The sequence below is a fragment of the Anser anser genome, assembly GCF_964211835.1.
Source record: "Anser anser genome assembly, chromosome: 10".
Classification (NCBI taxonomy): Eukaryota; Metazoa; Chordata; class Aves; order Anseriformes; family Anatidae; genus Anser; species Anser anser.
Genome location: NC_139730.1, coordinates 17,660,245 through 17,677,205, shown reverse-complemented (window position 1 = coordinate 17,677,205; position 16,961 = coordinate 17,660,245). Strand labels below are relative to the sequence as shown.

The following is a 16,961-nucleotide window of genomic DNA, read 5'->3' as shown; positions in this document are numbered from 1 at the left end:
GTATCACAACTATAAATCCCTTTACATGTAAAGAAATAATATGATTATTTTAATATATAGAAGAAAAAGTCAACTCCTAACAAGTTACTGAGTGCATACAGGGTGCAAAGTACATCCAGGGTAGATGGATGGAAAGGATATCCTCAAAGATTCCTGATAACATTTAGACACAGACTAAGCCTTAAATTTGCATTTTTTGTGTGCATTAGCTGCCATTACCAGCTGATTATAACCTAATTGTAGCATACTGCATTTTAATTAACAATATACAAATGTAAATTATAAATTAAATGAATAATTAAGGAATAATTACTATTCATCAGGAACATTTACTATTCTAATTCACTTGTCATCTGAGAAGTATTAAAAACGAATAGCTATCCAGCCTTGCAGGGTAGAAGTATCACAATTGCATTTCTAACTAACTCTTCCTTTCAGCCAGATTCACATTAGTAAAACCAAAGAAAACCTGAAGACACCTAGACTGAATTAACCTAGACCTGCACCAGTGGCAATGAAGCCAGTATTTAGCTTACTGTTTAACATGGAAGAACCGAAAGAAAGAACCGAAAGAAAGAACCGAAAGAAAGAAAAATAAAAAGGTTGGGTAGGTGTACAGTTCTACCCTCTGAAGCAATTCATCCACAAATTGGTTTGAAGAGAGAGACAGACACAATCACACAAAAATGATTTTAATTCCCTTTAAATACTTAGTTACCTCTGCTCAGAATGGCTGCCATTTGTTTTTACTGCAGAGACTTAAAATGTAAGCCATTCAGCTTATTATTTCTTGCTCCTTGATCTCAGTAAGAGCAGAGTTGTACTCTCTGCTTGGATACGCAGGGCAGCCAGGCTACCCAATTACTTACAGATGAGCATGCCAAAACCTGCTTGTTGCCTGCGGTCGTACACATTGCTCTCCCAGTCACAGACAGATATGCAAGATACAAATTTTAATACTGGACCTTAACCACAAATAACATTTCTGGTAGGTAGACATGATGCACAGATATCTAACAAAGGTTCATCGGTAAGTGATAATGATTTGATACATACTGAGAGATCACTGTCATGCTCTGTAAATCACCAACACAGTGATACAAAATGCACCGTTGGTAAGACCTAGCTGTGAGGAGTATTATCCTTAGAGCAAATAAGTACATTAAAAATACACTTTGACTTACTGGGAACAGTTATTTCCCTTTTTTATTTATTATTCAGAAAATGGTATATACCCGTGCATATACAACTCTTCAGAAAATGACTCTTCAGAAAAACATAGTGCAAGGAAGTAGCATATAGTCTGTAATTAGACCAGATACCTTTCCAAGTGAGAAAGCACAGATGTTTACATTTGAGTGTTTTCAAGATGATGTAGTACATTAAACTGAATAGGAAGAGACAATGAAATCTGTCAGCTAACACATAAGACTAGTTATTACAAAGGGTATATACCTGAAGGGGATAATTATCAATATATGTCAGTGATTCCCAGCACAGTTAAGTCACTTGTTTATTTAAACGTTTTTTTTTAATTGCACATTCAGTACTGGACTTTTTTTTTTCTTCTTTCTTAAGTGAAACCACTGTCTCATCTCATTTACATTATCCCTGGATTCCAGTGTGGAGACATTGTGTATGAAGACAATATGTGGCCTTTAGCACATTTAGCCTTCCTGACAGCAACAAAATCCCCTGATGATGAAAATAGACAGCTCTTTCTTGCATCTCTGGACTTCTTCAATATATTTCAGTGAGCTTTAAATGTACTTTTTTGATTACTTGAAGAAGAAACTACATATAAGAGACTGACATGGGGAATATGTAGTGTTTGTTCCTAAGCGACAGAAAAAAAACCAACTGTGTGCAGTTCTGAGCTCTCTAACCTTTCCTATAATCCACTTAAAAGACAGAAGCATGCCTTTGGCACACGTTATAGTCAGAACTGCAGTGGAGCAGACATAATGACACACAACCGAAATAGAGATTTTGCTTCTGTGGCAGCCGCAGCAATAGCTTTATGATTAGGAAGCTCTATTCACTTTTTAGTTTGCGTTAATCCTTTTCTATGCTAGGTTTAGTATTTCAGCAGTACTTACAATTTGTGACTACCTCTGCCCGCCTCATGCTATAGTTGGAACTACAGCCCATTCTCATGTGTACACGGATGATTATTAGCACAGTGGATGAAGCTGGCCTTTCCTTTGCACTGCCTCTCTCTGCTCCTCAGCACACTAGGGAAACCATTTGCATCAGGCTCTGTTCTGCTTTCTCCTGTTTGAGCTGCCCACACGTACTCTCCACAGAAAACTCCTTACAAGCATTTCAAAAATGACCTTACTGAATATATTCTTATAACCCTAATTTATATATAATTTGTACTACACTGATTTTCTCTCCCATTCTCAACCTCTATTACCTCAGATAACTGAGAGATGACTAAGTAATTGGGAAGTATATTAAATGTTTTGAACTGTTGCTATAAATAGGGTTCTTTAGCACTGGAAAAACTAAACACTTTCTAAGTTTTTTTGTTTGATGGGTACACTGTTTTAAAATACAAAAATGCTTTATCTGATACAAAGCCATGACAAGCAGATTTAGCACAGGACTGTCCAAAGCTGTCTTCCTTCACAACCACTGCAGCAGGAAGAACAGGAACATAAAGGCTCTCCAGCTGCACAGTTTCCTGCACAGGAGAGAATGGCTGGCAGATCAACATTGGTGATTTGCCCTACAAAAAACCTGCTTCCAGCAACCCACAATCAAATCAGCCATATTCACTAGGACTCAGTGTCACTTCAGTAGGACAGACTCCCAGACATTGTGGATCCTTTCCCATCTCAGGAGGAGGGTTTACTATCAAGACTGCTTAGTCCCCAACTGCAATCCCCAATGAATAGCCAATTCAAAAGAGAAAGCTGGTATTTAAAAAAAAAAATCACTTCTTTTCTAATAATCCATTAAATATTATGGCCATAGTTTACACAAGAAATGTATAATTGTTCATCAGTACTGTGGATATGTGGAAAATTCCACTGAAAAAGTGTAACTCTATGGTGTGAGAACAGACGTGACACAACAAAGTATTACCCTCCATAGTATAACTACAGTATGTCTTGTCAAGGAAAAACTTTATGCTCCTTTTACAATTTATACCAACTTGTCATCATTAAAGAGTGAAATATAAATAATCAGATTTTCTTTTAGAACTAAGTCTCATACAGTCTGAAAACTTTCCAGATGCTTTAGGATTGTATTTATGCAAAATTGCAGTGATTCTCCCAGGGCCTGTAGCTGCCACCTGCTATTTAATTTAAAGGCTCTCTGGATACTAGTATATGAAATGGTGGGAAATGAAACTCAAATTCAATGGATGTAATTCATTGGTGCATCTGTAGTCAGTTCTGTTTGTTCTTATTGCTGCTGTTTTTACTAAAATTGTAAAGCATCTCAAGTTGCCAAAAAATATAAATTCAAGTTATTTTAAAATAAAGCCTGATTAAGAGATTTTTAGAAAGTTATGTCCAGAATTACCCAGAATTACACAAAATTTGAGAGAGCAAATGAGGTCATGAATAAGCGCGACCATGCATCTGTCACTACAGGATATTAGATATACCTTCATAAATTACTCAAAACAAAAGACAAGCCTTACACCTACCTCTGTCTTGGCTGGAACGTAGATCCTTGTGTTCCCTAAGAACTGGCCTTTGTCACCATGTCATGATACGTCCTGAGAAGAGGTTGTGTTCTCACGAGCTCAAGTGACCTGAAAGAAGATTAAAAAAAACAGTTCAAGGTTAGATTTGTATTTGCCAAATTTTAACTACTGAAGTATTCTCTGCATTTAGCATAGAGATTTGGAGTTAAACGTATTTCAGTTAAAAAATCTTTTAAATTTGCATATTTTAAAAATCAACCATTTTGTTGTTAATAATCCCATACAAAAGCTACATTTATTTTTAATCTGCATAGTGTCAGAATAATTATTTTCTTCTGAATTAACTGGTGGCTTCTGGAGTATTCAGTTTCTAGAGATCCTTTCTACAGTTAGTTACTTAAAATTTTCCAAAGAAAAACTTATTAGTATAAGCTCGATGTATTTTCACAATTACAAAATTCTCTACTTGAGTAGAAATGAGTAGTATATTGGCATATAGTTTACAGACCTATAAGATAATAAATACTATAGTTACCACGTGACTTTGGTTATTTATGGACAGGAAGTGTTCCCAGAAGCAGTATTTCAAGATCAGGGATCCATTTAAATACCACCAGACTGAGTGACTCATTTCAAATACAAGTATCTGACACAATGGAATGAGCTGGTTCTTAGCTCTCACGGCTACGAGGAATATGGAATTTATACTCTTGAAATACACTTTAAACGTTGACATCACAAAGTTTAAAATAAGTTAACAATAGCTGACTATCGAAATGTATGTGTAGAATATAGTATCTCTAATAAATATAATTTCTGAAAGACTGTAGTATCGAGAGCATAAATACAATACAAAGATCACAGCCTATGGTGCTTATAAGGCTCCATCTAGGTCAAGAAAATGACAAAAGATGACTCAGGAAGGCATCTCAAGGTTTCTCCTTGTGAGTTAGACTTAGTGAAATAATCCCTTTGAACAATGATGTTACTTTACACCAGCGATTCAAGTTTATTTGAATTACATGCTCAAGGCTGATGACTAATATTATAGCACTTTTTATTTTTCTCTCAAAATTTTATTTCAGATTTTTATAGCACATTACACAGCATTCAATTGGACAACAGCACACAACTGAGCAGATGGATTTTAAATCACACAACTGAAATTAGAAAGGGAATGTTCCTCTGCAAGTATTACTACATCAACATGGAAACTTACAACACTGTAAATACAGTGGGTTCTCTCTACAAATAATATTCACTGTGCTGACTGTAGTTTTAAAGATATTTAACCACTTGCTTCATCGTTAAGTATACAGTAATAATTCAGAAAATTTCATTTTCTTTTGGTTTTATTTATTTTTAGTAAGCAAGATTTTCAATTTAATTGAAGCAAATTTTTAAATGCAAATAGAACTAATTTCACTAACACGTGAGAAGCAAAAGGTTTGTAGGTTCAGCTCCCCCTGAACCCAATGAAAACTACAATCACTTATTCTAGGGACATAGATTAGTAAATTCCATCACAGAAAAGATATCCCAAATTCTCAGAATTCTGTGTTCTATTTTAAATGAATAAATGTAATAGCATAGTGCCGAGGCCATAGACATGGTTTGAGTGCAAACCACTAAACATTCACAACAAACCAGATGGGCAAACAAGCAAGCAGAAGCTCCTTGCACAGCTTGGCAAGACTGTCCAACTTGAATGAACTAGAAAACCACTGCTATTGAAATCCAAGTCAATTTCTTCCACTGCAGCCAAGACACAAAGAAGTTGAATAAAAGTGAAACTTATGAAAGCATCAGCATAATTGACATAATTCCTGTCGAAGGGAGATCTATTGATTTCAACAACAGATAGATCACATTTTTTTGAGAAGAAACCCACGTAAAGGAAAGGCAAAGACAAGATTCCAATCCATTTTACCACATATATATTGTAATGCTAATGCCTTATCTCACCCTCTCAGCAATATTAGCATTGTCATGAGTTTATACCTGTAATCAAGGTGAATAGCACTTGCAGACTACATACAAGCATCATATAGTTTTAAGTAAGCCCCATATCTACATTAATGAGACCACAAAGGAAACTGTACTGTTAAGTACTGTACCCACACAGTTTATTGCTAGTACATCAGGACGCTAACAGTGTGAGTGACCTTGAAGCACATTAACACTCACCAGAACAGCAGTTAGCCAGTTTCTGTTGATACAAATATTTTGTCTTTGCTGAATATCCTTCCCTGCTGGTATTCAGAACAGTTATCATCAGGTCCTAAAGCAGTAATACTCCTTATTGAGATAAAGTATTGAGATAAAAATAGCTCTTAATAGCACAAAACATTTACACCCCTACTTAATGTGTGTAAGTATCACTAACACTCTCTTATCTCACATTAAGCCCAGAATGTTTTATGGAAAACTTCCTGAGGTATCTTAGCAAAGCTCTTCTCATCACCCTCCTCAGCTACCAGACCCCACACACACCTGCATGCAATCCAGCAGCTGATCTGAAAGCACGGGTCTGTCCCACAACCAGGGCTCATGTGCCACCTGTTTGAAGTCACGTGTAGCTGAAACAGAGACAGTTTATCTAGAGCAGGAAGTGCTGGCCATAAATCAATTGTATTCAGAGAAAAGTGAAAGTAGTATTGCCCTCCACTAAACATAAAATGACTGTTTTTTAAATGAATTTCTACAGAACACTGCTACAGGCTTTGTTTTTTTGTTCAATTATCTCTGTAAGGCCATTTCCCAGTTTCTTTTCCTCCCTCTACAAATTTAACTATTTAGCAATTAAGGTGACAAACACAAGAGTTCGTACCACACAAGTACATCATAATTAGTTTGCTACTTCTAATGCATGAATTATTATTCCAAACATAACCAATTCTGTTCTAGAGAGCTCATATTAGGAAATTACCTTGATTCAGAGCAGCACTTCTTACTTTATGCTGCTTTTTCATGAAGAAGCTGACAATAATACTCCAGGGGTTTTGGAACAAAAACCACATTGCCTTTCTGTCCTTAAGACCCTATGAAAGTTATGGGCCACTCAATGTAACAACAGTAGTTCTTTCACAATTGTAAGAGTGAACCATCTGAGCAAAACTTCTAAAAAGTGATTTTATACAGAAAGTTATGTATTTGATGGGGAAAAAAATCAATATTCCTCATAATACCCTTCACAATAGTTTTCATTTGTTTACTTAACTGTAGTCCTCTCAAACAAACTGAATCAGGCAAAAAGACATGCATAAGGGAGAAAAAGGAACAGAAAAGACAAATTGTTACCAGAAGTACTTCCCCCTCCCACACACATTTTTATCTGTCAGCACCAACACAAGATACAGCTGCTGTCCAGGCCTTCATGTGCTAGTGCAGCTTAGGCTGCCTTCTTTCACTGCTTACCATGTATGCTATGACACACACGAGCACACAAGAGCCCTTTTTGAGGTAAAGCTACCTTCTGCCCCAAGAAATCAAACTGATAAACACAGGGTACTGAAAATAAGTATTACGGTTATGAGACTAACACAAATACCAAGCTTCACTTCAGAATGCAACTTCATGAGCCTAAGGAAATTCAAACTACAAGCCTAAGAGAAAAGCAGAGAGCAGCAAGTAAATCTATGGATCTATTCTTGGTCTAGTTGTCCAAGTCACCAGGTCCCTGTGGATGGGAGAGTGCCATTCACCATGTGAGCTGCTTCCCACCCAGATTAGGATCAGTCGCACATTTGCTGAAATTATATCCTGCATCATTGTCCAGGTCACTGGAGATGTTTAATGATATGAGTTCCTGGGATACCTCTGGGGTTCCTATCACTGCTTCAGTGAACACTTAAATATACCATGTGAAACTGCTGCAACATGTGAGATCATAACTAACCTGCAGTGGAATCTGTTTGCCAAGCTATTCTTCAAAGAGACAGAAGACCCCAGTTGACATTCTTTCTATGGATCAGGTGATCCTGAACCTAAGGCTTTATGTCCTTTGCTTTCTGCTTTGGCCATTAAGGCATAAATCAGAAGCAGAGAACAGTTCGTCTTCAGCTTTTACATTCACTCCAGTTTTGCGCCCAATGAGAAAACTTGAAGCTAGTCAGTGAATTAGGCCTGGATTTGTGAAAAGCTTCTCACCAAGTGAAATCAGTAGCCAAAAAAAATAAACCCCAACAAAGAAAAATAACCTTTGCCCTAGCAAGACAAGAGCATGGATTAGTCAATTAGTTGATGCCCATTTGCAAAAGACTCCTCTAGTCTGTAATGGCTGAAGGGCAAGCTTCCATTGGACTGCACTTGAAATCCTGTAACGAAGGACACAACTAGGTAAAATGCATGCCAAACATATTTCAAGATAAAAATGTCCAGATTTCTTCATCTGCTGCTGCAATAAATGTTACAGACTTAGATTTCCATAGGCCTTGAATCTCATCTACTGATCTGGTGACCCCATCTTTGCATCGTTAATGCTGGTTACTCCCAACAGGATAAAGAAGAAAAAGAGAGTTTAGAGCATGAATTTCACATGTTAGGGAAAACATCTGAAGCTCCCTGACTGCTCAGAAGTATAAGTAAATAGACAGCAGAAATATATCTTAAAAGTCTTTCCCCATTTGCTGCATGAAATCTTTATAGCTGTTATTTCAGGATACTATTTGCCCCAAACAGCAAATTATGGCTTACACACTAGTCTGTCCCTCTGTTTCTGAAAAAGCTGGCCTTGCTTGGAGGTGCTACATGTTATTGGTGTGAACATGAGTAGAAACAAGAGATACATGCCTCTCTAACAGAACGATTAAGAGAGGATGGCTAAGGAACAAACATCACAGTGTAATTTTAGGATATAAAATATCATGAAGCGAACACTAACTGTTTTTACTTGTAAAAATTCAACAAATTCAATGACTCTTTCCAGCCTGCCAAGAAGGCACAGACGTTTTCATTAAAAATCAAAGCCACTGAGAACTCTTTCAGATAGCTTAATATGAAAACGTTTTGTTCTCATAACATTACCGTTAAAATATTCCTATATACATCCATAAAACACTGGTAAATGATCAAGGAAGTTAAACTGAAAGCTTCTTAATTTGAAGCTTTATAAATTTTTTACAGAAGATATCCAAACCATTTTTAACACACAAAGTTATTATTTCCACACTAAACATGGAAAAAGTAAAGCAGAAAAGTATTTTTATAATACTGATTTTTTAAACATTTTAAGTGCAAAGTATATTCATATGAGTATTTTGAGGTTAAGCTTTTGTCACTGACAGAAAGGAGATGAAAGAGAAGATGAAAGGATCCAACAAATCCAGCAAAGCCAACATAAGTTTGTACAGCAATAAAATATTTTTGGTGAAGCAGTGACTTAATGTGACACGGAGATGAAAAGACAACTTGTCATCCAGAGCATTTCTCTGAAAAATGCAAAACTGTCATTTTCCAATACAGATGTATCACTTTCTGGAGCAAATGAACCGCAATATAAATTGTACATCAATTGTAAGTGGATTACAAGACTTACAAGAATAAAATGCTAATAGAAAATATAACTCTTTTTTCGCACTAACCATGCAAGTATATTATGACAAATCACCGCATTTATTAGGTCTCCTAGTATAAGCGCACAGCACGCCAATTGATGTGCTTGGAAGTTGGGGAGATTTATTAAGAGAGTTTTGAGAGTTTAGAAAGGATACATGAATGAGCTCATATTTTGCACTTTCTTCTCCTTCTCATAGCTTTTCTCATTGTGCAGACTCATTTCATTTCCTCAGTGAATCCGTCTGATCTGTACTTTATACTGAACTGATACACATGAAATACTTTACTATCTTATGGTTCCACTTCAATAACTACTACATGCTGTTGGTAATCTCAGTTTTTGTTCATTCTGCTTTAATCCTGACTGTATTTCACCAACAGATAAAATACGAGTATTTGCTGTTTAACATTATTATCCTTTGAGTATCCTTTGACTTTCTTAATATAAAGCATCTCTCCCTCAACCCACTCAGTTATATTTGCTTGCATTACATTCATTACCATCTGTTGGAAAAAAAATCCTCTGGTTCAATAAAAAGCTTTTGGACAATTAAGATTAAAGCTAAAAGGAAACGTGTAGTTGAGTCAAAGACATAGGGAAAGAAATTACAAGGAACTGTGTATGTACTGTGATACAACACTGTAAATCCAGTTCTGAGTGGAACTCAATCCTTTCATACTGGAATGCATCAGAAGGCAACATCTCATGCTGCTTAATAACCACCCTAAACTTAGCTCAAATCTTCAAAATCTGGACATGGCACAATGCCTTATCACAGCTGAATAGAAGTGCCTTTGTGCTTATACAAATTTAAGCAGAAGTAGTGATATATACTTAACTTTTTAAAAAATTGAATGTAAAGGATTTCCTGCATTTGTTAAATAACTACTGCTATCTCTGTATCAAACCTCACTTCTTAACCTTCTATTTTTACTATTTACCTCATTATTTTGCTAGACATAAGAACAGCAGCAAATGCACGTAGTTTAACAGAAATGTGGTAATGAGTGCATATTTGGGCTACTGAATTAGCACCTTAGTTACCTCTTCTCAGTCTCCTGGTGCTACTTCACCTCTCAATTGTTAAAATGAGGCTGAGATTGGTGAGTTTATTACTGATATGATCTATATATTCCAAATAACCTAACATCTAAACAACAGCTCAAGGACATATAAAATTGTGCTAAGCTTTTTAAAGATTGTCCTTTATGAATATACAAGTGTTAAATTTGATGTAAATTAATTTATATGCTCCTGTAAGATGGAACTGTTTTTTAAGCTGTTTTGAGATAGCAATTTCTTTGTTTAGTGAAAACATTTTTCTACATTATGCTTTTGGAAAATTTTTAAATTTTATTTAGTCCATCTCCATCAGTTATTTTAATTTATTTATTCTTTTCAACAACTTTTCATATGACATGGCTCCTACAATGGATGCAGTATTTCCAACACTCTTCCACTGTTCCTAATGAGTCGTTCCTAATATTTCCTGAAGAACCTGAATTCTCCTTGTGGAAAACTGAGGAAACATATTTGACATATGAATAATTGCTCACTCTTCAAATCAAAACACATGCACCAACTTCACAGGAATTTCTTCCTCATTCTTAACTCCATCAGACCCTCCAAAGTTTATCCTTAATTCACTACTCATTATGTTACACAGCAGTTCCCTGAAGCCTGTTCACACCTCCCAGACTCTGTAGACATCTGCTCTTTTTAATGAGCACTGTGTGCCTGTATTGCCGTAGTCTTTCGATACCCTCCCACCCTCTATCTGTGAGCAGCTGGAACTGACCCCTTAGCACAGCTCCACAATCCAGTACACTGGAAAACTGGTAGCCTCACATCTCTTATTTCCCGTTGGCAAGTCTGCAGATCAGGATGGAGTACAGGGACTGCATTCATTTCTCACTTATGCATGAGCACTGGCTTGACAAACACTGGTACAAATACGTGTTATAATGATAGAGGAAGACAGGCAACATTTATTCTATCTTCTACATCCTGTCTTCAGTGAGGCAGGAAAATTCATTAAAGAGCTGTTCCCATTTATTCAGCTAAATTTTTGCTTTAAAGGGTGAAAGTTAAAAATTACTTTTTGAATGATGAATTTAAACAATATAAGGGTAGTAATTATTCAACACTACATGGAATTTGTATTCACATGAAAAATAAAACTGATCTCTATGACAAGACACAGTGTTGGAACCCTTGTAAGGCCTTCAGCTGAACACCAGTCTCACCACCATAGTAACTGTGCCATTTTTACCACAGTGGATGTACAGTGCCATGCAAGATCACACACCATCCTATAAAAGTTCAATTATTCCCAGTCGCAGGAATGCACATAGCAGCTGCCAAACAGGAAAGCATATCAAGGCAGAATACACTATGTTTCTACTTCTGATTTATCAGGCTGATTATGTTATATAACCAGATATTAGATATGTCAGCACCAAAAAGAAAGTAATAGCAAAACAGATGTCACTGTGTAACAGAACTGTTGTCCATTGCATATCAGAAAAACAAACATGTTGGGAGATGGTAGTCTGTGACATGAATTTCTTCTACATAATGAAAAATGACCTGTCTTAAATCCTCAAGAGTGTCTGTTTAGGGGCATCACTCTTACTATTTCGTTCTACCAGCTACTCAGGCTGCAAAACAGATTAACTCAACCAGCAGAAATTCTGTTCAGTGAGATTATTTGTGAAATATACACACAGTTCATGTAACTCTTCATCTATCATTTGAGGTTTCTCAAGCTGACAAATATGAAAGATAACATATCAAGAATTATTAGAATTAAATAATAAAAAGAGCCTAAAAATAAATAATGTCAAAAATAATAAGTGAGTAGATGCTGCTCAGCAGATCCTAAACTGAGATGTCTGCACCTATTAAGAAGTCACTAAACATGACTTCAACATACTTACTCTCACACTGTATTCTATTCATCTACTTTTATAAACGGAAAGCCGGGGCATGCAATATGGCTGCAGTGGAGACTTGGTTCTCAGTCTAAAGAAGTTTAAAGTAAGCCTTACTATATATTTTCTTCATTAGGGTATCTAGTATAAGCAGAAAACATGAACCTGTTTTAACACAGGATACCTGAAATATCCATTTTTTGGACATTTGAATTCCAGATGTCTTAAAGTACATTTTAGATTGCATCTGAGTATTACAGACTTAACAGTGATGAAGCACTAAATCCAAAAGTAGGCTCTAAGTAATATCCTAGTAAAGTCTTAATTGTCTTAAGAATTCTTTCACTTACTTCTCTTCACCTACCTTTGTATACATATACACTTGAAAGAGGCAGATATAAATAGACTAAAAGAGGAAAGCCTCAGAAATGTAGCTAAGGTAGCCATGTAAATGCTCAGTGAAGTTTTTGTCCATCCTTCTCTGAACTATCACGCAGCACAGTGCTCACTGTGTTCATCAGGTCACAGACACTTCAGATTTTGGTTGATAAACAAGTTAAGCCCTAAGGAAGGGCTGACTAAATTTCTCTTTGTGAGGCTTTCTGCAGGAGATATCTCTAATAAGGACAAACAGTCTTCTGGAGCACTACATCAATACTGCAAGGTTACAGAACTATGAGGGGGGTGGTGATGAAAATCTGCCTCAGGCTATGAGGTTTGTCATTACCTGCTGCAGGAGCTTATAATGTAACTCATCAGATGCTCAGCTCTACTTCAACTGTGAAAATGGCAAACAAAATCAGTAACACCAGAACATACTGTTTTAGCAAAACTGCACTGCTAAATTGGGAATGACTGTTTAATCAGATTGTACCTCTGCTTCTTAAGGCACGTTTTACAGAACTATAGAAAATGTTTATAGAAAAGCCTTATATCAGCTCTCACTCTGAAATGCAATGAGCTAAAATTAAAAAAAAAAGTTTAATTTATTCTTGCCACAGCCACACTGCAACCTGTCTTTTCTGCAGACTGCCAGTAATATCTTTACATAACTTCTATACATGCCATCTGCCAATAACTATCCGCAGACCTCTCATTTAATTCTAAAATTTCCAGTTAAATTTGACTCATGAATTAAAATGAGGGATTAAAGAACACTACGGAATAAACATTTGCCTTTAATATCATCTGAGTGGAAACTAACTGATGATTTTTTTGGTACGTTTTATTGTATTTTCCTGTATAAAAGCCCCAGAGTTTTAAGCCATAACTATGAAAATACTCAAGGTCTAACTTTATTTTTATGTTACCCTCCCATGTAAAACAAACAAAAAACCACTTCGTAAATTTTTCCATCTTCCAACTTCCAGTCTATAAAAGTTTTAAAAGAATTCCTATTGTCATGAGCTTTAGCAAATTAGCAGCAGTAAAAATGTCAGCTGCCAATACAGTCAACTCTTCTGATGTAAAGAAAATCCCCATATAATAGTATATAAATGCTTCAATTTTCTCAATGCTGTCAGCTGGGAAGTAGAAGATATAATTTAAAAGACAGAAAGAAATGACAGAAAGACATAACTGATGAACAGCATAGTCAAAAGGTCAAACATACACAGGTTTAACATACACAGATGTCAAAAGTGAGTTGTGAGTCTTGCTGTAGGGTTAACTTGACTTCAGAATAGTAAGCAAGGAAGGATGGATGACAAGTCAAGCTTGCTAACTTAAGAGCTACTCACATGTGCATTCTCAGATATCAAAATACTTCATTGTTAACTTGCCATACACATTTTCCTCCTTGAGAGCTGTAAGTCAACTCTATTCTGTGAGCAGTAACATTTTTGAGTGATTTGCTGAATCCCAATCTTTTATTTCTAACATCTTAAGCATCTTCCTACCTATGCCCGTCCCCCCCCCAATTAGCAAGAAGGCTCAAGGAATTACAAAAATAAAGAAAATTCAACCTTATTAAAATCTGTAAGACTTTGTGGCTGCTGAAGGCTAACAACCCAAGTTTGAATATATATTTTTTTTTTTCCTTAGAAGTCCTACTATGTGTTTTTGGCAGATGGTTTCCAAAATACAACAGCAGCTTAACTACTTGTATTCCAAAAGGAAGACTCACTAACAGCTAGGCTAACCACTCACAACCGGTTGTTTCTCATTGAGGCTAACAGACAATGGGCCCAGGTTGCAACACACATAGCGAGTTATATCACTAATAACTGATGTGATTAAATTTTAGTTTGCTTGCAACTTCAGTGTTAAATTAAAAGACTGATTGATCTTACCAGAAGACATCAAAAGACAGAATGCCATTATCTTATGGAAGAAGGATACCTAATGCAAGATAATTGTACTGTTATAGCCCTTTGGCAGTTTTCATTCTCTGGGAAAATTGCCTTCCTTTCATGATAGTGTAGAACCCCATCTGTTATTATTGCTCATTTGCATTTTAATTTTATGAGGAATGCCTTCCCCAAAACCAAACACGATAGTTTCTCTTGCTACAACAGGAACATGAGGCCTTAATTTCAGAAAATGCAAATGCCACTGATGGCCTGTTTGTATAAGCTACAGCACATTCAGCAAGTGTTGGGCAGCACTGCAGATCAGGACTATGAATGTGAAGATACAAGATGAGAACAGATTCCCAGCTATGTTTTCACTGCACAATACAATACTGAAGCAAGAGAATCACAGTTTAAGTTCGTATTTAACGCTGACTAGGTGATTAAGTAGCAACAAGCAAAAGTAGAACCACTCCTACTGTGGTCCCCTAGACTTACCTAGAGACCTTCCATCTGGACTATAAGCTACCACAGATGCCCACAGAGTAGCACAAATTGCAGAGGTAATCCCGAACTGCAAGAGCCTAGCCACATGCACCTTTCTTGTTCAGGCACCCCTTAATCCCTGCCACGTCTCCTCCATGTAAAAGGGAATTTATTCTGCCACTAACTCCCAATCTTCAGAGGCAGAAGCGGCCCTATTTAACCGGGATTCAGCATATGTGCTCCCACCTAACTCCCTTCTGCCCCACCTGTGTAGTTCTGCACATAGGCATTATGATTAGGCTGCTCTCTCCAAGCAGCCCTGAGATGGGCTATCAGATAGTGTTGGTCCTCTTCTGACAGGTACACTTAGGTTTAAAGGGTACGCATTGCTGTACACATCAATAACAGAAGGCAAACCAGGGAAAATGTGGGCCCACTACTGAATGGAGAGAGAACCCTGGCAACGGTGGACAGAGAAGGCAGAGATGCTGAATGCCTTCCTTGCTTCAGTCTGTACTGTCAAGGCCAGCCCTCAGGAATTCCTGACCCAGGAAAGCAGGAAGAAAGCTGGAGAAAGGAAGATCTTCCCTTGGTTGCCGAGGATCAGTTCAGATCATTTAGGCAAACCTGACATTCACAAGTGCATAGGCCCTGATGGGAGGTACCCATGAGTGGTGAGGGAGATGGCACACATCGCTGCTAGGCCACCCTTGATCATCTTTGAAAGGTTATGGCAATCAGGAGAGGTGCTTAAGCCAATGTCACCCCAGTCTTCAAAAAGGACATGAAAGAGGATCCAGGAAACTACAGGCCAGTCAGCCTCACCTCAGTCCCTGGAAAGGTGATGGAACAGCTCATCCTGGAGGCCATTTCTAAGCTTGTGGAAGACAAGAAGGCGATCAGGAGTAGTCATCATGAATCTGTGAAAGGGAAATCAGCCTTAATCAACCTGATTGTCTTCTACGATGGGATTGTCTTCTATCCTTACCCTCTCCTCAGCCCAGGTGAGGCCTCACCTGGAATGCTGTGCCCAGATCTGGGCTCCCTGGTACAAGAGAGACATGGAGCTCCCAGAGCAAGTCCAGCAAAGGATTACTAAAATGATGAAGGGACTGGAGCATCTCTCATAGGAAGAAAGGCTGAGGGAGCTGGGCCTGTCTAAAAATGACAAGAAAACAATCTTTTATGTACAATGACAGGAAGAAGACAATGTTTCCAGAACTACTTTAGCTGCAAACCCAAACGACTACCCAGGAAAAAACAACAGGTAAAGACAGTAGGAACCATGTTTTTCTGCCTCGCCTAGCCAGCTACACATCTGGTACTATTTTTCTTCTGCTATCTTACACACAAAGCAGCATGATGAACTGGTTCTCAACAGTTTTCTCTTAACTGCTTTTTTTTTTTTTTTTAAACCTGTGCTTAAGAAGGAAAACAGCCTGTTTATTGTATTTAGTAGCTATTGGATATACCTAAGAAATAAAATCATTCAGAATCACAGAATCATCTAGGTTGGAAGAGACCTCCAAGATCACCTAGTCCAACCTCTGACCTAAGACTAACAAGTCCTCCACTAAACCATATCACTAAGCTCTACATCTAAACATCTCTTAAAGACCTCCAGGGATGGTGACTCAACCACTTCCCTGGCCAGCCTATCCCAATGCCTAACAACCCTTTCAGTAAAGCAGTTCTTCCTGATATCCAAACTAAACCTCCCCTGGCGCAACTTTAGCCCATTCCCCTCCCCAACCCCCCCCCCCCCCCCCCCCCAAAAAAAAAAAAAAAGAAGCATTCACACAACCCCTGACAATCGGCAAGAGCTGTTTATTGCCGGGACATCTTGCAAGCAAGCCTGTGGGATGTCCGTAGTGTTTGGTGGCTCCAAGCTAATGCTTGTGATGGAGCCTGAGCAACAAGTAAGGGGCTCACCGGGCACTTTTGCGATGCTGTTGGTGCTCTTGGATGGCAGAGCACAAAGACGTGCCACAGTAGTCCCAGGTCTGTTCTGGCAGAGGTGGATCCACTTC

At 37.5% G+C, this 16,961-nt stretch overlaps 1 long non-coding RNA gene across 3 annotated transcripts in view; it reads right to left on the bottom strand.

Moving 5' to 3' along the window:
* Positions 1 to 507: 507 nt before the first annotated feature.
* LOC310905207 overlaps positions 508 to 16,961 on the bottom strand; it is a 53,133-nt gene continuing 36,679 nt past the window's right edge. The window contains exons 1-3 of one of the 3 annotated variants that reach the window (XR_014588862.1): positions 5,852 to 6,151; positions 3,665 to 3,772; positions 508 to 2,689 (exon numbers count right to left, since the gene is read on the bottom strand). This is a non-coding gene — a long non-coding RNA (uncharacterized lncRNA). Of the gene's footprint in view, positions 2,690 to 3,663; positions 3,773 to 5,851; positions 6,152 to 16,961 lie in introns of those variants that run through there. The other 2 variants (XR_014588863.1, XR_014588861.1) reach the window with 2 other exon arrangements.